The sequence below is a fragment of the Rhineura floridana genome, chromosome 2 (assembly GCF_030035675.1).
Source record: "Rhineura floridana isolate rRhiFlo1 chromosome 2, rRhiFlo1.hap2, whole genome shotgun sequence".
In the NCBI taxonomy this organism is placed as follows: Eukaryota; Metazoa; Chordata; class Lepidosauria; order Squamata; family Rhineuridae; genus Rhineura; species Rhineura floridana.
The window spans coordinates 222322929-222343882 of record NC_084481.1 but is presented as its reverse complement, the minus strand read 5'-3'; the positions used below and the strand labels follow the sequence as shown (position 1 = coordinate 222343882).

The 20954-nt window shown below is 44.8% G+C and overlaps 1 protein-coding gene across 5 annotated transcripts in view; it reads left to right on the top strand.

The window, feature by feature from the left end:
* Nucleotides 1-11693: 11693 nt before the first annotated feature.
* Nucleotides 11694-20954, top strand: part of LOC133377736 (SERTA domain-containing protein 2-like) — a 32364-nt gene continuing 23103 nt past the window's right edge. Inside the window, exons 1-3 of one of the 5 annotated variants that reach the window (XM_061612327.1) lie at nucleotides 11694-11850; nucleotides 17806-17926; nucleotides 18067-18234. The gene's annotated coding sequence lies outside the window, so the exon portion shown is untranslated. The other 4 variants (XM_061612326.1, XM_061612329.1, XM_061612325.1 and 1 more) reach the window with 4 other exon arrangements.

The following is a 20954-nucleotide window of genomic DNA, read 5'->3' as shown; positions in this document are numbered from 1 at the left end:
TTTTTCTCTTATCCGCTTTTTTCACTGTTCAACTTTCACATCCATACATGGAGATTGGTCTGAATGATCCTGACTTTAGTGTTCAGTGATACATCTTTATATTTGAGGACCTTTTCTAGTTCTCTCATAGCTGCCCTCCCCAGTCCTAGCTTTCTTCTGATTTCTTGACTATTGTCTCTATTTTGGTTAATGATTGTGCCAAGGTATTGATAATCCTTGACAAGCTCAATGTCCTCATTGTCAACTGTAAAGTTGCATAAATCTTCTGTTGTCATTACTTTAGTCTTTTTGACGTTCAGCTGTAGTCCTACTTTTGTGCTTTCCTCTTTAACCTTCATCAGCGTTCGTTTCAAATCATTACTGGTTTCTGCTAGTAGTATGGTAACATCTGTGCATCTTAAATTATTGATATTTCCCCCTCCAATTCTCACACCTCCTTCATCTTGGTCCAATCCCACTTTCCGTATGATATGTTCTGATATAGATTAAATAAATAGGGTGATAAAATACACCCCTATCTCACACCCTTTGTGATTGGGAACCAATCGGTTTCTCCATATTCTGTCCTTACAGTAGCTTCTTGTCCAGGACAATCAGATGCTGTGGCACCCCCATTTCTTTTAAAACATTCCATAGTTATCATGATCTACACAGTCAAAGGCTTTGCTGTAATCTATAAAGCACAGGGTGATTTTCTTCTGACATTCCTTGGTCTTTTCCATTATCCAATGTATGTTTGCAATATGATCTCTAGTGCCTCTTCCCTTTCTAAATCCAGCTTGGACATCTGGCATTTCTCGCTCCATATATGGTAAGAGCCTTTGTTGTAGAATCTTAAGCATTACTTTACTTGCATGGGATATTAAGGCAATAGTTCGATAATTACTGCATTCCCTGGGATCCCCTTTCTTTGGAATTGGGATGTATATGGAACACTTCCAGTCTGTGGGCCATTGTTTAGTTTTCTATATTTCTTGAAAGATTTTTGTCAAAATGTAGACAGATTCAGTCTCAGTAGCTTGTAGCAACTCTTTCGGTATGCCATCTGTTCCTTCGAAGTATTTCAAGAACAGCTTTCACCTCACATTCTAAAATTTCTGGTTCTTCATCATATGGTTCCTCCGTGAATGAATCTGTTATCCTGGCATCTCTTTTATAGAGTTCTTCAGTGTATTGCTTCCATCTTATTTTTATTTCATCCCCTGTTGATTATTCAACATCCCTACTCTTGGTTTAAATTTCCCTTTCATTTCTCTAATCTTTTGGAATGGAGCTCTTGTTCTACCCTTGTTATTGTTTCTTCTATTTCTGTACAGTAACTATTGTAATAGTTCTCTTTGTCCCTACGTACTAGGCGCTGTATTGTTGCATTTAGGGTTCTGACTGTGTTTCTGTCTCCTTTTGCTGTTGCTTTCCTTCTCTCTTTAACCATGTGAAGAGTTTCTTCAGTCATCCATTGAGGTCTTTCTTTTTAACTAGAGGTATTGTCTTTTTGCATTCTTCCCTGATAATGTCTCTGACTTCACTCCATAGTTCTTCTGGTTCTCTGTCAACTTATTTGATCTTTATATTCTTCTGGGATGTTATTTAAATTGTATTTTGGCATTATAATTGCCTTGTTCTTCTTTAGCTTTACTCTGATTTTCAATACAACCACTTCATGATCTGTACAGCAATCTGCTCCTGGTCTTGTTTTCACAGAAAGTATGGAACTTCTCCATCTTCTGCTACCAATTATATAATCACTTTGATTCATATATTGACCATTTGGTGATGTCCACGTGTATAGTCGTCTTTTTGGTTGCTCAAAAAATGTGTTAGCAAGAAACAAATTATTGGCTTCACAGAATTCAATTAAGTGTCCTGTTTCATATTTGTCTCCTAGGTCCCATTTCCCCCTCAATTCCTAGTTCTTCTCTGTTCCCTACTTTTGCATTCCAGTCCCCCATAATTATCAACAAATCTTATTTTGGTGTGTGATCAATTTCTTCCTGTACTTCTGCGTAAAATCTCTCAAATTCTTCTGCTGCTGCTTTTGCCGTTGGAGCATAGACTTGGATGATGGTTATGTTGATAGGTTTCCCATTAAATCTCATTGATATCACTCGCTCAGACCTTGTGTTGTAGCTCCTAATTGCTTTTGCTACATCACTTCTCACTATTAAAGCAACCCCATTTCTTCTTAATTTCTCATTTCCTGCATAAAATATTTTGTAGTTGCCTGATTGAAAATGTCCCATTCCCGTCCATTTTAATTCACTCACGCCAAGTATTGTAATGTTGATATGTTCCATTTCTTGCTTGACAATCTCTAACTTTCCCTGGTTCATGCTTCTCACATTCCATGTTCCTATTGTGTGCGTCGTACAACTCCAGACTCTCCTTTCGCATCTGTGCACATCAGCCTCTGGGCTTTCTTTCGGCTTTGACCCAGCTGCGTGTCACAGTGCTACTCCTACTTGTCCTTTGTTCTTCCCCAGTAGCTCGGTGAGTGCCTTCTGACCTGGGGCTCTCATCTTCCAGCACCATCTCATGTTGCATTTTGGATACTCTGTTCATAGTGTTTTTGTGGTAAGAGGTATTCAGAGGTGGTTTACCATTGCCTTCCTCTGAGATTGGATGCATCTTAGTCTGGTGTCTCAGCTTTGACCATTCCACCTTGGGTGCCCCTGCTAGGAGCCTAGCCTCTTTGTCTAGCCTGACAGCATTACTCTCAGCTTCTTCAACACTCTCAACCCCCTCACCACATTAAGGTGTGCATCCTAGAGGGGGACTGTTCTTATTACTGAATGTCTACTGCCATATTGTGGGATTTTCTGCCCGCAGTACCAGAATAACTTGGCTGACCTTTTGTACTATGCACCTTGACTTGGGGGGGGGGGCGGAGGAATGGGGCATCATTTGCTGCTCTACCTGATGCACAAAATGTTTTGGGTCTGCCCTGTCCACTTCTCCACTTGGGGGGGGCAGGGATGGCTTAGGTGGGGATGCGGAGAGATAATGAGCAGGAAAGATTAAGCAACCCCCCCTGTGCTGCTGCTCCTCCATTCTAAATTGTCCCCTACCCCATGATGCTTTGCAGCAAAGAAACAGGTGGACCATTGGGTTGTTGTTATAACAGCTTGTAACGGGTGTAGCTACGTTCTCAGCACAAGTCAGCAGAACTGAGTGATAAAGCTTTTACTGGGCTGCTCTGCTTAGAAGTGCAGGAGGAATTTCCTCCCAGGTTTTTTTGAGCTCTCCTTGTGTACAGAAAAGGAGGGGGGTGTTCCAAAACATGCATGCACACATATGCAGCCTTTGATGGTACAGCAAAGGAAAAACTGATTCTGTTGATTGTATAAACTGAACCTTAAAGCTCCAGTGTGTGTGTATGTTTAATACAAAAGGTTAATCATGATCAGTTCCCTGAGAGTACATAAAACCTGAAAGACTGTTGCTTAGCAGTGATTTACTCTGAGTCATGGCATTGTTTAATTATTGACTTGAATTATTCTCCACTGATTTCAAAAGTGCACATGCAACTTTACCTGGCATAACCATTTGTGCCAACATCTTTTGATTGTGCAAGTGTTTTAAGTGCAACTGAGCCATACAAATGGCCGCAGTAAAATTGCTGAATTTTCTTTTTTTTTACATGGCGGGGTTTGGTGGGTGAGGTTTACTTGAAGCCCAGCAAAAGAAGGAACGGAGCACCAGCTTTGCATGCAAAAGGTTCCAGGTTTAATCCCTGGCATCTCCAGGTAGGGCTCACCCTATCTGAAATCCTGGAGAGCTGCTGCCTGCCTGTTGACAATACTAGGCTAGATGGACCAGTGCTCTGACTTGCTATAAGGCAGCCTCTTGTTTCCTCGCTAGTCACGGAGGCTAAATTACCTCCAATATCCAATATTCAGTATTCTACTGAATGCCAGTTGCTGGGAATCACAAATGGGGAGAGTACTGTTGCACTCAGGTCCTGCTTGGGGGCTTCCCATATGCAACGTGATGGCCCCTGTGAGAACGGGATGGTGGGCTAGATTGGCATCTGGCCCGATTCATCAGGGCTTCTCTTATATTTTAATTTGGCTTTCCGTTGCCCAAAGAAATGTTAACACTCCCTCCACCATGTAATAAACAAAAATGGGGGTTTGCTTGTGTGATACACCCACTTCTGCAACAAAGATGCCCAAGTCCCTCTCACTGCACTATTAAGACCATGCTGAAGCCTCTCTATTAATTTACTCCGCAACAGGCTGTCTTCTACTGGCTGAAAAGCATAATGGACAATTGTCCTTTTGCCTATATCAGCCTTTCCCAACCTTTGGGTCCCAAGATATTGTTGGACTACAACTCACATCATGGTAAGTGTAGTCCAGCAACTTCTAAGGACCCAAAAGTTGGGAAAGGCTGGCCTATATAGTAGACCAATGTTGCAAACCCGCCCCTCACCAGCGATTATCCCTCCTGGCACCCCACGCTTGGTTCAGGAAATCCCCACCCAGCAGGATTCTTGCCTCAGCCTGGGTCAGATATGCTCTCTGCACCAAAACTTCAGCCCTTCCACCTTTTGTCCCACCCAAAAGGTGACCAACCATCGGTGTGCCCTGTTTGCACAACAGAATCTAGGTCGTACTTTGGCCACATCGTGAGAAGACATGATTCACTAGAAAAGACAATAATGCTGGGAAAAACAGAAGGGAGTAGAACAAGAGGAAGACCAAACAAGAGATGGATTGATTCCATAAAGGAAGCCACAGATCTGAACTTACAAGGTCTGAACAGGATGGTTTATAACAGATGCTATTGGAGGTCGCTGATTTACAGGGTCACCATAAGTCAATAATCGAATTGAAGGCACATAATACACACATACACACAAAAATTGAGCTTGCTGCATATTTGATCTGCTATCTGTCCATCTATTATCAAATGATGTGTTCTGTAATAATCATTTGCTGCATATAATTGGCATGCAAATGTGGAGGAACTGTTTGTATTCAAATCAAGTATTGCAGCAACCATCACTTGTAAAGTTAACAAAAGCTAGTAATAGGAATTATCCTAGGATACTGTTTAAACTTGTGCTGCTGTTGGTCAGATTTGACACCTCCCTGCCATTTATAGATTAAGGCCACAATCCAATACACATATTTACCACAGTTGTCAACTTTAAAGCTAAATCTTTTGTTGTCATTACTTCAATCTTCTTGACGTTCAGCTGAAGTTCTGCTTTTGTGCGTTCCTCTTTAACTTTCATCAGCATTCGTTTCAAAATATTACTGGTTTCTGCTAGAAGTATGGTATTGTCTACATATCTTAAATTATTGATATTTCTCCCTCCAATTTTCATGCCTCCATCTTGGTCCCATCCCGCTTTCCGTATGCTATGTTCTGCGTATAGATTAAACAAATTGGGTGATAAAATACACCCCTGTCTCACACCCTTTCTGATGGGGAACCAATTGATTTCTTCATATTCTGTCCTTACAGTAGCCTCTTGTGCAGAGTATAGGTTGTGCATCAGGACAATCAGATGCTGTGGCACCCCCATTTATTTTAAAGCATTCCGTAGTTTTTCATGATCTATACAGTGAAAGGCTTTGCTATAATCTATAACTCTAAGAAACAAAAAACACTCAGCATCCAAAGAACCGTAAAGAAAAAGAAAAAATCCCAAAATGCAGAGAAAATCAGTTGCTTGGAAAAGCCCAACATGTTTCGGCCTCTGATTTCTTGGGCCTTCATCAGGAGCTATAAAGAAGGCAAGTTTTCCTCTTTTTGATGCCATTAAATGTTTAAGCAATTTTGGTACTAGAGATCTCTACAGACACTTTTATGTAAGTATTTACAAAATATTTTCTATTGATTAGTTTGTGATGTATGAAATACTTGTATTTTAAGGCTGTATTTTCTGGACTGATTTGTAATTGTCCATGTTTATATATTAATGTAGTGTACCATCTGCTTTATAGACCCTGACAAAGGCCCAATATATCAGAGGCCAAAACGCATTGGACTTTTCCAAGCAATAAATTTTCTCTCAGCATATTGGGATTTTTTCTCTTTCTTTGTGGTAACTCTAATACAAACCACATACAGCAAAATGACCCCACAGGAAATCAGCAAGCAACATATGGATGTCCACAAGTGTAATGGCCCAAGATGTGAGGCACAAAATAGAGAAACCAAATCACTTTTATAGAAATGGTTTAGCAACAGCGAGCCAATGTTAGTTGGCTGGAACTTTCCACAATTTGGTGTACATGAGATCTCACCACAGAGGTATTCAATCCAATTAGCAGAAACTGCCATAGTGGCCTTGACGTCTAGCTTGTACCAGATAACACAGGTGCAAGGATGAGCTCACAGCCAATTAATGGGAACTTTTTTTCTACACTAGTGCCTCCCTTTTCCCTGAAGGGTGAGCACAGGAACCATTTTTCTGAACTAAATTATTTTTTTTCTTTGCAAATGTAACAATGAAAGAAAAGCAGAAAAATAATAAAACAAACACTGGAGGTACAAAAAAACCCTTTTCTTGACATGAATGTTAGCTAATCCATGATGTTCTTAGAAATTTCCTTTCTTTGTCTTAACTAGGTTTTGAGAGACTTTTACCTTTTAAAAAATGTTCTTTCCCATGCACTCTGTTCAACCTCAGAGGCCCAGTTCTGTGAACTTCTGCAGAAGCAGTTTTCTGGGTGGGACAGAGCTTCTACGCTAGCTCCCCAGCAGGTGGATCACTATTGCTTACCAGGAGAGAGGCACCAGGAAGGTTGGTGCAGTGCAAATGGACTGATGGAGCCAGCCTGGTGTTCCTGCTGGTACGTTTGCATAATGCCAGTCTCCCCACTGCCTCTCCCTCCCTGTAAGCAACAGGAACCAACCTGCTGAGAAGTTGGATAGTGGCTCCACCCCATCCGGCAAGGTTTCTAGACCTCTGAACAGAAACGTGGCAAAGCCCACACAGTCCGCACAGTCATGGCACCAAGCCTCCTGGCTTTTCTTGTGTGGGGGGGAGCTCACTGCCAGTTACTAGTTGGGGGAAGTTCTTTTTGCTGTTGTGATGAGGCTATGGCCTTGGTTATCTATTGCTTTGTTGTCTGTTTCCATCTTTTTTTTTTAACTATCTTGATGGTTTTTCATTGTTTCTATCACTACTGGCTTTGGTGCCCTCCAAAGAAAAGCGAGATCTGTATTTTAAATCCTCTTGTTGTGATTTGATGCCGATGTGGTGCAGTCTCAAAGCTGGCACTGAGAGAGAATTGCAGGGCTGTGCTTCCCAAAAGCAAAAGATGAACAGCAAATGCGCTAATGTGGTTCACGACATTTTATCTTTTGGCAGCTGTTCTGGCACGTCAAAGATTCTAGCGAATGGTAAGAAGCAGCTTGAGGCGGGGGGGGGCATTTTGCTGACATTCTTACAGTTCAGTGCCTGAGAAAAGAATCCTACAGGCCCATGGAAGAGTTGCCTACCATACCTGGCATGATGGTGGTGGTATGGAGTGGCAGTCAATGCTTCTATGACTCTTGCTCCACAGCCTGGCAATACCGTTTATTAGGGTCAACCAAAATGGCACGAAACGGTGAACAGGCTAAAACTCTATGCATTTGGAAACTAGTGATGAAACCTATGAGTGAATCCTACCACCCAAATAAGCAACACGTAGATGTGCTTAGCCCACGTCTACTGGAAATATGCCTGGCAGGTACTGGGCACAGGACTTTCTTGGTGGTGCCACCCCGGCTTTGGAACACCCTCCTTGGTTAGATCGGATAGCTTCACCCTGCACCCCCAACAGAGTTGCATTCAACATAGCGCTCGGGCAATTTCTCCTTGCACAATGGAACATTCTCCACCTCTCCTCTAAATCTGTTATTGGGGTTCCCCCAACCCTCCAGAGCAGATCTTGGAATGGCATGGGGTGTGGGAGTCCACTGAGCAAGTGGAATCATTCAGCTCATGCAATTATTTAGTTGAACACTGTCCACACTATTTGATGAGCTGTGGCCTTTCTTTTTTTAGACGGGTATTTGCTGCATAGTCTTGTATGCTACTTTAATTGCCTTTATGCTGTGGTAATTTTGTCACACCTGTGTATATTGTTCTCATATAATTTAATACAGATCAGCCTCAGAGGAAGGCAATGGTAAATCTCCTCTGAATACCGCATCCCATGAAAACCCTATTCATAGGGTCACCATAAGTTGGGATCGACTTGAAGGCAGTCCATTCCCATTTCCTATTTGCTTGTATGCTGCTTTGAGTCCCCTTTTGACTAGAAAAGCGGGGCAGATATTTAACAAAACTTCCTCTTTGTGATGCTTGGAAACACCTGTAAGGTAGGCCTAAATGTGGATCATGTGTGATTTCTACAACAGGAGCAGCTAATCTTTTGGCCCTCCAGACTTTGCTAGACTACATCTCCCATCATCCCTGACATTGGCAGTGCTGGCTCATGGGAGTTGGAGTCCAACAATGTCTGGAGGGGCAAAGGTCAGCCACCCCCTCCTCTAATGAGTGTGTTTAGAACTGCAGCTTTACACTGTGCTCCAACATGCATTTTCAGGCAGAAGTACTTATTGTAGCTTATGTTCTAGGCATAGGATTGCACTTAACAGAGCAATCCTATGAATATCTACTCCAAAGACCCACTGTGTTATCAGATGTTTTGAACAACTATAGACCGGTGGCTAATGTCCCTTTTTTGGGCAAGGTCTTGGAGCGGGTGGTCGCCGGCCAGCTCCAGGCGCTTTTGGATGAAACCGATTATCTGGATCCGTTTCAATCCGGTTTTAGGTCTGGTTTTGGCACTGAAACAGCCTTGGTTGCCCTGTATGATGACCTTTGTCGGGAGAGGGACAGGGGGAGTGTGACTCTGTTGATTCTCCTTGATCTCTCAGCGGCGTTTGATACCATCGACCATGGTATCCTTCTGGGGAGGCTCGCGGAGTTGGGAGTTGGGGGCACTGCTTGGCAGTGGCTCTGCTCCTACTTGGCGGATCATCGCCAGAAGGTAGTGCTTGGGGAACATTGCTCGACACCCTGGACTCTCCATTGTGGAGTTCCTCAGGGGTCGGTTCTGTCCCCCATGCTTTTCAACATCTACATGCAGCCTCTGGGTGCGGTCATCAGGAGTTTTGGAGTGTGTTGTCATCAGTACGCTGATGACACGCAGCTCTACTCCTTTTCACCTTCTTCAGGTGAGGCTGTTGATGTGCTGAACCGTTGCTTGACCGCGATAATGGACTGGATGAGAGCTAATAAACTGAAACTCAATCCAGACAAGACCGAGAGACTGTTGGTGAGCCCTTTACCTGCCCAGATGGTGGATGTTCATCCTGTTCTAGATGGGGTTACACTCCCCTTGAAGGAACAGGTTCGTAGTTTGGGGGTCCTTTTTGACCCTTCCTTGTCGCTTGAGGCTCAAGTGGCCTTGGTGGCACGGAATGCGTTTTACCATCTTCGCCTAGTAGCCCAACTACGCCCCTATCTGGACAGTGACGATCTTGCCTCAGTTGTTCACGCTCTGGTAACTTCTAGATTGGACTACTGTAATGCGCTCTACGTAGGGCTGCCCTTGAAGCCTGTTCGGAAACTACAGCTAGTGCAAAATGCGGCAGCCAGGTTGTTGACGAGGACCTATCGGTCTGCGCATATAACACCTGTCCTGGCCCGCTTGCACTGGCTACCCATCTGTTTCCGAGCTAGATTCAAGGTGCTGGTTTTGACCTATAAAGCCTTATACGGTGTGGGACCGCAATACCTTGTGGAATGCCTCTCCCGCTATGAACCTACCCGTTCACTTCGTTCAGTATCTAAGGCCCTCCTCCGGGTACCAACTCATCAGGAAGCCTGGAGGAATGTTGTTAGATCTAGGGCCTTTTCTGTGGTGGCCCCTGAACTCTGGAACAGCTTACCTGAGGAGATACGCCTGCCGTCTACGGTACTTTCTTTTAGGCGCGAGGTTAAGACCTGGCTATACTCCCAGGCATTTTAATGTTTTTACGTTTAATTTTTTGTTAGTTAACTTGCTGCTATGTGTTATTGATTTTATTATATTATTGTATTTTAATCCAGTTTTGTACACCGCCCAGAGAGCTACTAGCTATGGGCGGTCTAGAAATGAAACGAAATAAATAAATAAATAAACAGCTTTTGTGTGCATATCAGATCTGGAGCTGGTTGGCTGCTCTGGAACCGCCAGGCACAGATCACCCCTAAGTCTGAGTTCAGTGGGACTCTAAGGAGTTTCCTAGTGCTGTAGCTTGAACAGCCAAAGGACTCCCAAGAGGCTAGCCTCCACCTCCCATCATCCCTGACTATTGGCCATACTGCCTGAGGCTGGTAGGAGATGCAGCCCAGTAACAGCTCTAGGGCCAAAGGTTCCCCATCTCTGCAGCTGGGGAAGAAGACTGCAACCCTAGCCCCACTTACTTGGAAGTAAGCCCCAACTGAATTACTTGCGAGCAATTGTCTTAGTATTTTAAGTGTATGTTTCATGGTTTTAATGTTACGAATAGTTTAATTCTATTTTAATTGTATTTTTGTATGTTTTTTACCTATGTGTGGTTTTTATTTGTAGGTAGCCCTGAGTTCCAGTTTTGGAAAAAGGGCGGGGTAAAAATAAAGAGTAATAATAATAATAATGGTTAGGACTGCGCTTTTAGTTCCGCTGAACGGAGGCCAACGCAACCCAGTTTAAATGTAGGGCGATGACCAAGCAGAATTTAAACGTGCGGCTTCGCGCCCCCGAGCATCTCCTTTAAAGCAGCCCCTTGCGCAGCCTTAACACACCATCACCACACCAATGCCGGGCAGGCCGGTTAACACAGGGAACAGCGACCCCGCTAAAGCGAGGCGCCGGGAGTAGATGCCATGCTGCACGGGCAAGTTCTGCAAGGCGCGTTGGTTAAGACTGCAATCCAACACACACTTACCTGGGAGTAAGTCCCATTGAACCCAATGAAGCTTACTTCTGAGCAGACGCGTATTGGGTTGCAGCCTAAATCGGGCCCGAGACAACGGCTTGAGCCGAACGTCGTAGTTTGGGTACGCCTCTGAATTTGCGCAGGGCTCGCAATCCTAACTAAGCTTGACTTTGAGGAGTCCCACCTAAACCAGGAGGAGTTGAACAGGCGTCCAGATCTCCAGCTGCCTAAAGTGAAATCCTACGCACGGCTCCTTGGAAGCGAAATCTCACTGGAAAAAATGCGTATGCCTTCCGTGCAATAAGATCCGCCTGCCATCCTGTGCACCTTTTACTTTGGCAGTAAATCTCACTGAATAAACTGAGACTAACTTCCGAGTAAACCCGCCTGCCATCCCTTGCACGGTTACTTCTGAGTAACTCGCATCCAGTACACTTCCCAGCAAACACGCACGAGACTCGGCCGCAATGCCATGCGCTATTTAGAAGCAAGCCTCAATGAATGAACTCTAGGGGGTTCACTTCCAAATATACGTTCTTCAGATTTTCAGAGCACAGCTCCATCCTACCCACCAGCTCCACTGCACGGAAGCTTTCTGGAAGAAGCCGCCGCAGAGCAAGAAAAGAAAAAGTGAGAAGCAGCGAGTGAGCATCTCATTGGACAGCAGCCCAAAGGGGAGCTCCGCCCTCTTTGGCTCGGGGCCGCTTTCTTATTGGCGAGTCGGACGAAGCAGACCCCGCGAGCCAGGGAGCCAGTAAGAAATCGGTTGCCGGGCAGGGTGGGGCGTGGCTGGCCAATGGGGATGGGTGAAGAAGCGCGCTCGCGCCTCACGGCTCCTCTGCGTTCTGTGGCAACGGCCGAGCTGGGGGAGGGGAGACAGCAGCAGCGAAGCGCTCTTGTTGCAGTCGCCGGGACCTGCTGGCGGCGGACGGGTAGGTGGGTGGAGCTTGCTGCCGCCGCCTCCTTTGCCTATTCTCCTCCCAGCGCGCAAGCAGTCGTCCATCCCAGCCCCTGTGAGGGAGCCTGGCTGGCTGCTTGGCTGGTTTGGGAGCCGGGCGGCGCGGTGCCCAGGCTGGAAGGAAAGGGGCTCCGGGTCCTCGCCCTCACCCCTGACTGCCTGAAGCCCTAGTAAGTGAGCGAGGCTCTGGCTGAGGGGGAAGCGGTGGGGCATAGCAGGAGGTCAGTGAGGGGCAAAGAGGCTGAAAGAGGGGACTTGCGCTCCCTGGGGGGCGGGAAGGGCGACGTCGATAGGCCAGGCGTGAGGAGGGGGCGACGGAGGGCTAAGAAGGGGCGGGTGCGGGGGTAGGTGTGTGTAGAAGGCAGGCTGGAGAAGGGGCTTGGGAGGGGGCGGAGAAGGTAAGGGAAAGCAGCTCTTGTGGGGCTGGGTGGGGTTGCTGATGCAGGAGGCGAAGGGCTGTGGGGCGATCGGCAGGGTAGCGGGAGGTCCCCTGAGGGGCTGAAGCTGGTTGGGGCTTACAGGGTGATATTGGGAACCGCCTGGGGGTTGTGGTGGGGAAATAGGGGGTGGGAGGCTCGCAGAGTTGGAGGAGGCATGAGGGAGCCTTAGGAGTCCGTGGGCGTAGATAGAGGTGGAAGGGCGGGAGTTAAATTAAGATTTGCTGGGTCAAGCACACATATACTCAAACTGTGGGCCTGGAGTATTGAGGGAGGCAAGAGTGCCTATTGGGGTGGGAGAGCTCTGTCACAAGGCGATGGAAATGTTTTACGGTGGGTGGGTAGCTGACTAGCGCGTTGGATTATAAATCGATATGGGGGGTTAACGTTTGGAGTGGGGCTGGAAAGAGTTGCTAGTGAGCAACGGGTAATATGATATAAGTATAGTCGAAGTATAGTGGTCACTAGGGTGCATGACTGGAGGCTTCCGGGGAGGATTGGAAGCTGGCAGGGGCTCAGGACAGTATCTGGATGTGTGGGGCGGTCAGGTTTGTGGTAGGGTTGGGGGGCTTGGTATGGTGTTTTAAACATAATGGTTGGTTGTGGGATGAGTAGTTGGTGGGCTGGTGGAGAAGATCGTGGGCTGCAGGGTTATGTGCTCTGGCTTGCCCATGAGCCTTGCTGAATACAAGAGATGTGTTTCTGAGTAACACTGGATAGGTTTGGGTTATTAGTGTGGGAGGATAAAAGAAGTGGAATATAAAGAATGGGTTGTGGGGGTTAGAAAATGGGGAGAAGGGAGGAGATGTTGCTTGTGGGGCCTGTCTGGTGGGTGAAGGCTAGAGTTAGGGAGTGTGAGCAGGAGGTATATGGCAGTGGGGGGGGGGGTTGGAAGCTGACTCACAGTAATACCTGGATAATGGAGAGGGGGATGCATTTAGCAGATGTTTTGGTGAGCTGTACTAAGACAGCAGACATTACTGAGCTACCAAAAGGTAACTAGAATAGATAGGAGACAGGCAGAGGTGGGACATGAGGTTCTGGTGGAAGAGATAAAGCAGCAGGACCCAAAACGCTTGTTGAATGAGACTCAGGGTAGTATTTGGCTATGGAGAGGTTGTCAGAAGTTGTATATTTGCATGAGCTTGCTGAATGGGTATGGAGTAAAGGTTGAGGTGAAAATCTCCAAGAAAAAGATTGGGTATGGTTAATGTTAAGAGAGGTAGGCAGCTAAGAATAAGGAGATATCAGGTGATCAGAGGAGGGGGTAATAGGTGCTTGGTGAGGGATTGGCTGGGCTGGTATTTGAGCAAAAGTGTTGCACTTAAATGGATTAGGCATTCATGAATGGTACTCAGAGTGGTAGCGTGATATTGGTCAGCTGATCAGAGATACTGGGTTTGGGTGGAGACTGTGGGAGATATGATAATTGTTCATGGAGAAGAATTTAGAAGAACCCAGAGTAGGGTGTTTTTTTTTGTTCTGGAAGGAAGTGAGCTTGCAGATGTGTTATGTATGAGAGCCACTGTGGTGCTGTGGCGAGAGAGCCAGAGTAGAAACCAGGGAGACCTCAGATTTAAATTTGCATTCAGCCATGAACATTACAGAGTGGTCTTGAGCCAGTCTAGCCTACCCCACAGGATTGTTACTGTTAGGATAAAATGGGAGGGGGAACCATGTATGCCACCCTGAGCTCTTTGGAGGAAATGTGGGATAGAAGTGGGAGAGATGAATGAACATTTATCATAAAAACTTGGGAGAGGAAGTTTTGAGCAGGTTCTGAAGGATTGTATAGGGTGGTTGATGTTTATGGCAGCTGCCTTGATCTTGGGAAAAAGCTGGAGATAAGAAGAAATAAGAGTTATATTGAAAGAGGGATCTTTGGAATAATTTCATGTGGGCATTGAAGGAGGGAGTTTTCTCAGAAAGAAGTAGAAACTGTGGTGCTAGAGAAGCTGGCTTGAGAATTAAGGAGCATGTGAGAGGAGAACTGAGTAAGCAATAAGCAATGGGAACCTGGTTTTAAGAGATTGGGTATGACAGCTACCAGCATTGGATCAGACTGGTTGAGCATTGTGGGTGAGGAGTAAATCATAACAGGGGAGGGTCTGAAGGGATGTAGGCCTAGTAATTGAGGCAAAAAGCAAGCTTAAAGTAGGTTGGTTTGTGTTTGTCTGGATTGAGGCCTGAGTTGTAAGCGAATGGGTAAGAGCTTAGAGGCTGAGTAAGGGGGCTAGTAGGATAAACAAAACCTAGTTGAGTGTATGTTGTGGAAGTAAGAGTAGATCTGTGAATGAGTAGTATTAGTGAAATAATTTTGGGGACTAGTAAGAACAGGATATGGTGTTAGAATACTGGTCAGTTGGACACCACATACAGAGGGGTAGCTGACTGGAAACTAAAAGCCTAAAAGCTGACAAGGGACTGACTGGGAATGATGAAATGCACAATTTGAAACATTCCACGTTGCAGTTCTCATGAGATGATCACACAGGTATTGGGGAAAGGGAGATTTCATTATGCATGGCTGATTAAGGAGAAGTTTAGTGGAGTGGGATCTCAAGATTGAGGGGAGGGACATAATAGGAGTTGTGTAGGCAAGGAGGAAGAACTGGTTATTGGGTCCACTTAATGCTTATGACAGAGGAGGGCATGTAGGGATTGAGCTGTTCAGGAGAACACACTTCTGGACTTTGTAGTTGTAGGTAGGAGCTAGATATAGACAGAAGGATTAAGTTTGGGTGGGGCTTGTTGAAAACAACAGAGCTCAATATATATATAAGGGTGGGAGAGCTACATACAAAATAGAAACTGAATGGCTAGGCGAGATATAGAACTGATTTAGCTTGAGTTTAGAAGACTGGCTGCATGTGAGGCAGCTTGGGAAGGAGTATCATTTGGAAGGTCTCTTGAATATGTCACTTAGTATGAGGAGGCATCCAGTGTGAAGGGGGAGAAATGCAAGATTGGATGTAAGAGGGAGCAGACTGGCTCAGGATACAAGAAGTGTAAGATTGGCAGAGAACTTGAGAGTCTTCAGGGCTGCTTGGAGTAAGAGATTCTTTTGGAAGGTGAGAACAGAAGTGCCATTTTATAATAAGAACGAGATATATGGTCATAGGAATATAGGATGCTGCCTTACACTCAGTCAGACCACTGCTCACCTAGCTCAGTAATGACTGGTAGTGGCTCTCCAGGGTTTTAGAGAGTGTCTTCCTCAGTACTACACAGAGATGCCTGGAATTGAAACTGGGATCTTCTGCATGCAAAGCAGATGATCTACCACTGAGCTGCAACCCTTTTCCTTAAGGTCCACGTAGCTCAAGGCAGGGCATAGGAGGTGGCTTTCTGTATAAGGATTCATCTTTGCCAGAAACAGTTTTGCGAGTAGTTTAAAATGATTTTCTAAAATTGCTGGGTATAACTAGGTGGTGGGATAACAATGAGCCTTTATAGTGCTAGATAAAGGATTTGGAGAGAAGTTTCTTATTAATAGCTTTGAATGAGTATTAATCCCAAATGGGGAGGTATCAGAGTGCAATGAATGTGTGTGTGTGTGTGTGTGTGTGTTATTTGGACGCCTGTTGGAGAGGCTGCTTGGCAGCTAGGAGCAGAATTGGGGTGAGGTTGTCTATTTTGTTATAAATAGCTGCTGAAGGGAGAGAGGAGGAGAGTAACTTCACTGTCCAGAGAGCACAAATGTTGTTGCAAGCTACCGTCTTGCTAGTGTGGGAGGTGCAGGCAGCAGCTTCCAGGAAGTTATGTCTAGTTTCTTTTTTATACACACTATATGGAGGCTGGCTCCCTTGTGTCTTACTCTTAAAGGAAATGAAATGGAAAGGGGGGAGAATCTTCTCACTGCTGCTAGTACCTTGTTTCAGAATTTATGAACACTTAACTGCATTAATGCTCTCTTTAAAAGAATACTCTAATTGCAGCTAGCACTAAAGTGCTTTATTTCTCTTCCATGCGTCTTGAGACTTCCTGAATTTCCTATAAAGATCTGATCAGCTTTGATCTGATCTTAATCATTTGTTTCTCATCAACTTGCTAGTAGTAGACATGATCAGTAATTTTGAGTCCTGGTGTTTATAGGTCTGGCTTTCATTATTTTATTTATAACATTTTACTCAATAAAATAAAACTAAAATACATAATTAAGGATAGCTCAGCAAAGCGAATGAATACAGACAGGTGTGCCCATGCACCTCTTATAATGTATTGTACAGTATTTTGGGGTCAGCTCTTCATATCCTTTAATGGAGGGTCCATGCTCAGGAAAGCCATTGCCACCATTTGCATCCCTTGGGCTGAATACTTCAGTGTGGTATAGAGGGATTTTCTTGAATGAAAGCTGCTATAAATCCAATACCATTTTAGGTTTTCTGGAAATAGTGGTGTGGGTCTGTCAGCGAATGATTCTGCAGTGTGTATTGTCCCTTCTGTCTTCTGTGGTTTTCTCACGTGAAATCATCTTGTCTTTAGAATTTCTAGACCAAAGTGCTGTCTTGATACAATGTCCATTGTCTGTTGTGTCCACTCTACTATGGAAAAATAAAAACCAAGAGTCCACAGTTTAATATACTTCCCTCTCATACAGTTTAATATACTTCCGTCTCATACAATATCAAGGTGATGTTATATAATAGTGAGCAGGCTTTTGAGTTTTGAAGGCTGGATAATAAGCAAAATTAACAAGAGGTGTTGAGAGAGAGTGAGGGGAGAAGCTGGGCATGATCATCAACATCATGTCCAGCCTTTCTCTCTCTCTCTCTCTCCCCCCCCCAAGAAGAGTTCTGCAAAACTTTAAAGCAGTGATCTTTTAATTGCTTCTAATAAAGGTATTATCCTCTTGTGGCTTTTGGATTTTTTTTCTAATGGACTGGCACACCTCCCTGTGCTTTTTGAATGGGTGGATAGAAAATGGTAAAGTTTAATTATCTGTTGAAGCTTCCATTTTTTAGAGGCAGGGTACTAATACCAAAACAGCTGTAAAGTTTGCTGATTTCTCCTGGGGCCAATGCCTGTTGTCTCCTGGCATTCACCTGAGCTGTGATGTGTGCATGCAGCTACCATAGTGCAACATAATACAAAGCTATGGAGGTGCATGTAGTTATTAGCCTTTTAAGACTTGAGGAAAGTTGAGAGAAACTTGTGTGCCTGCCCTCGTCCTGTGTTGTGTAAAGTACGATGTAGTTCTGTGGCAGCTGTGCATAGCTTTGATGCCCCTACAGTTCCTTAGCCTAGATAGATACATGGAATCACCCCTGTTGATGTGGGTAGAGAAACTGGTATTGATAGCTGTGGTGGGGAAGAGGATTCAGAGCAAGGAAGGGCCAGAAACCTCTGAATATAGTTATTTGCAAGACTGTAGAAAAATCCATAAAGCAGGAGATTATAATTGGAATGTTCCAACTCACTGTATGTTACTGATTTGATCATCCTTTATAAAACAATGTCCTAGTAACCCAATATTTGTCTAATTCTTTCCTGAAGTTGGATCACTTGACTGAAAAGGATTACTTCGGCTATTATCAAAGCTGTGTTTAACCACTGTTTTGGATGAGCCCTCTTTGCACCATATCTGGAATATTCTGGCCTGAACATACTTTTAAGGGTAAGATTTTATGTTCTTTCATTTTTTAAAACACTGGTTTGTTGGGATTGTCTGATGTCACAGGGCTCCATCCTTGCAAAGGATTGTTCATATGTTGCAATAGATGGAAGTTGAAATTTAACATGCTGCTCTTTCTCTAGGAGTAACTTATCTTCTGCAGCTACTGGCCCCAGAACAATACTTTTTTTTCTGTCTTTAATTCCTGCAAACACCAGTGTGAGTCAAGAGAAGTTGGGGAGTGGCTGAGAGCTATCCCTGAAACTCTGGCAACATGAAAGAATGTCTCCAACATGACTATAAGCCAAGAGGTAAGAGAGTAAGGGTTAATTACCAGCTTTCCCCAATTGGTAATATTACCTGAATAACTTTCGCTTTTTACTATTCAGATTGCTAGGTTTTATAGCACAATAAAGATACAGAAATTCTCCTTTATCAAATCTTCACTCTCAAGTTAGTTTTTTAAAGTTTAGGTTACATAGCACTAGCAGTACTGTTTACTACATTGCAGTGTTGTCTAAAGTCTTGTTGGTGTTGGGAACCTTTCAGAAAAATAAAAAAAACTATGTCTACCAAGTAGTTAACTTTTTTTGGTTGATTTAGGGCACAATTCTGTTCTTCAGTTATGCTGGATGAGGGGCCATAGATGTTGGCAAAAACCCTGCTACTTGAGTAGAACACAAAATATAAAATTGCCATGATGGATAATGTCAGCAGAATGTTCTGGAATGGCTAAAACAGGGTGAAACAGTAGGGAGAGGCAGCAAAAGGGGAGGAGCATAAGTATGTTATATCCTGTACTCAGATCACAACCGCACCCTTGTTGACTACACAACTTTACCCCACCCCCGTACCTAGAGCAAGTGATTTCCCTCTCATCTACTCTCATTTGGGGTGGGGGGAGTCAAAAATGGCCATCCCTATGTCAGCAGTCATCCTACTCACATTGCCGCAATAGAGCATGGAATATGCAGCACATCGATACAGGGAGCCCACAACGTGGGCATGCAACATGGAGCCTATATCTCTCCAGCCCCATTTTGTGCATGTTTTGAGCTCTTAGGAGAATTTTAGTGAGGAGAAGCAGAGAGAAAGGACATTTTGAACAAAATGGGAGCACTTCACAACAAGCAGCTTGCCTCCAGAACTTGAGCACGTTGCAGTAACACTTCTCTGTCTAGAACTCTTGCAGGTACCTTGCCTTGGGACTCCACATGCCAAAACTCAACAGCAGTTGTCATTCCACTGGGAATGCCAGATAGCGCACCCAACACAGGTAAGCAAAGGAAAGGGGGGTAGTGATGGTACAAAGTATAGCTGCTTAAACTGTTGCCTGTGTCGTTCACCTACCCACTTTGCTATGCACAAATACTGTATCTTGTCTGAACTGTATTGCAAAAATGTGTCCCTCACAACAGTGGGGAGCAGGTTCTCCCACTGTCGGGGGAGGCAGTCCTCTCCACACAAAAATAAGCTCTCTTTTGGCAAAAGAAAGACACTCCACTCCAGCAGGTGTAGGTCAAGCAACTCATCAGCACTTTTTGTCTTGCAGGATTACAGCTCAAGTGCTTGGAGTAAAACGCTGTCGCTAGACACACAAAGTTTCACTGTAATCCTGAAGGGTATGTATACTTGAAGGCCCTGCACACACCTCATCAACCAGTTTGGGGGTAGTGGTAAGATATCAGCACTGGGAGATCACACGGGTGACATAACCCCTTTTTATCCCTCTCATTTTCTCACAAACGCCTATTGTGCATCCAAGCTCAGGGAATATGTAGCTCCAGCTATTAACTGTTTCTCATTACTCCGTTTCCTCTTGCTCTCCATAGGTGAGTCTCTCACAAGTACATGATCCATCCCATGGTGTTCTGTGCAGGCTATTAGAGATATCCATCTCATGATCAGCAGCAGTGACTACGCTCTTCCTGGCTGTCCTTCTGTAAGGTTGTTCGAACCTACTTGCTCCAGGCAGGCTCCTGTACCCTTGCAAGTTCTGTCTTACAATTGGGCACCAAGTGAAGGAGCATCTACCTTGGAGCTGGTGCCATAAGCCAGTTTCCAAGACACAGGAACCCTGCTGGATTGACTGGTTGGCATCCTTACACACAGCTTCTTTCTTGAATCTCCTCCATTCTAAATGTTGTTCAATAAAGGCTATGGCTTTGCAAGATGTCATGGTTTTTTTGTTACTAGTGAGTAACACTTTCTCTTCTCTAGTATGATCTGGCTTCAGCTGATATCAGAATGGGACTCATGGGGGTGGGCAAGGAGTTTGATGGGCTCAGTGGTAGTGCCTCTCTATCTACTGCTTACTGACTTGGGTACTCTGGACTATGAAAGGCACACAAGTGGAATGAGTGCTGCTCCCAGGGTGTATGAGGCAGCCTGCAATGATGGCTGAGTGGTTAGGGGGTTGTTATTTGTAGCTTATAGTGTGGGTTTGAGTCCTGAGAGCTCCCTCTCCTTTGTTCTTGACATAACTGTTGTTTGGCGAGACATGCAAAAGGTTATTGGAGACAACCAACTTCATGTCATACTCAGTAAACCACTGGAAGCTTCTGTCTGTCTATGGCTGCCCTTGATGTATGTCCAGGCTCCACCCTTTGGTTGCTTGGCAAAAGGGCCTTTCTTTTCCTGGGTTGGTCTTTCTGCTTTCTTCAGGCCTCCTTCCCAGGGAGCGATATGTGGGCTCACCTTGTTTTCCTTTGTGTGTGTCATGCCTCTCTATCTGTAGACATGCCTGGGGACTGGCACTATTTATGTGCTGCCCAGTAACATCTTCTCTGCACTAACTGCCTGATCCGTCCACTCTCATTCACTGCCATAATGGTGTGGAAAAGGTGGAGCCTACTCTTAGCTCCCAGAGAGTCAACCCTTCTCCCACTCCTAGATTGCCCAGCCTTTTGATTCCAAGATAAATACACTCCATTTGGTGGATGGAGAGAGAAACATCTGTATAGAATTAAAGATTTTCTGGAGAAGGCGTATGCCATCTTGGAACAGTTTGTTAGGGAAAAATTAGCAGGTA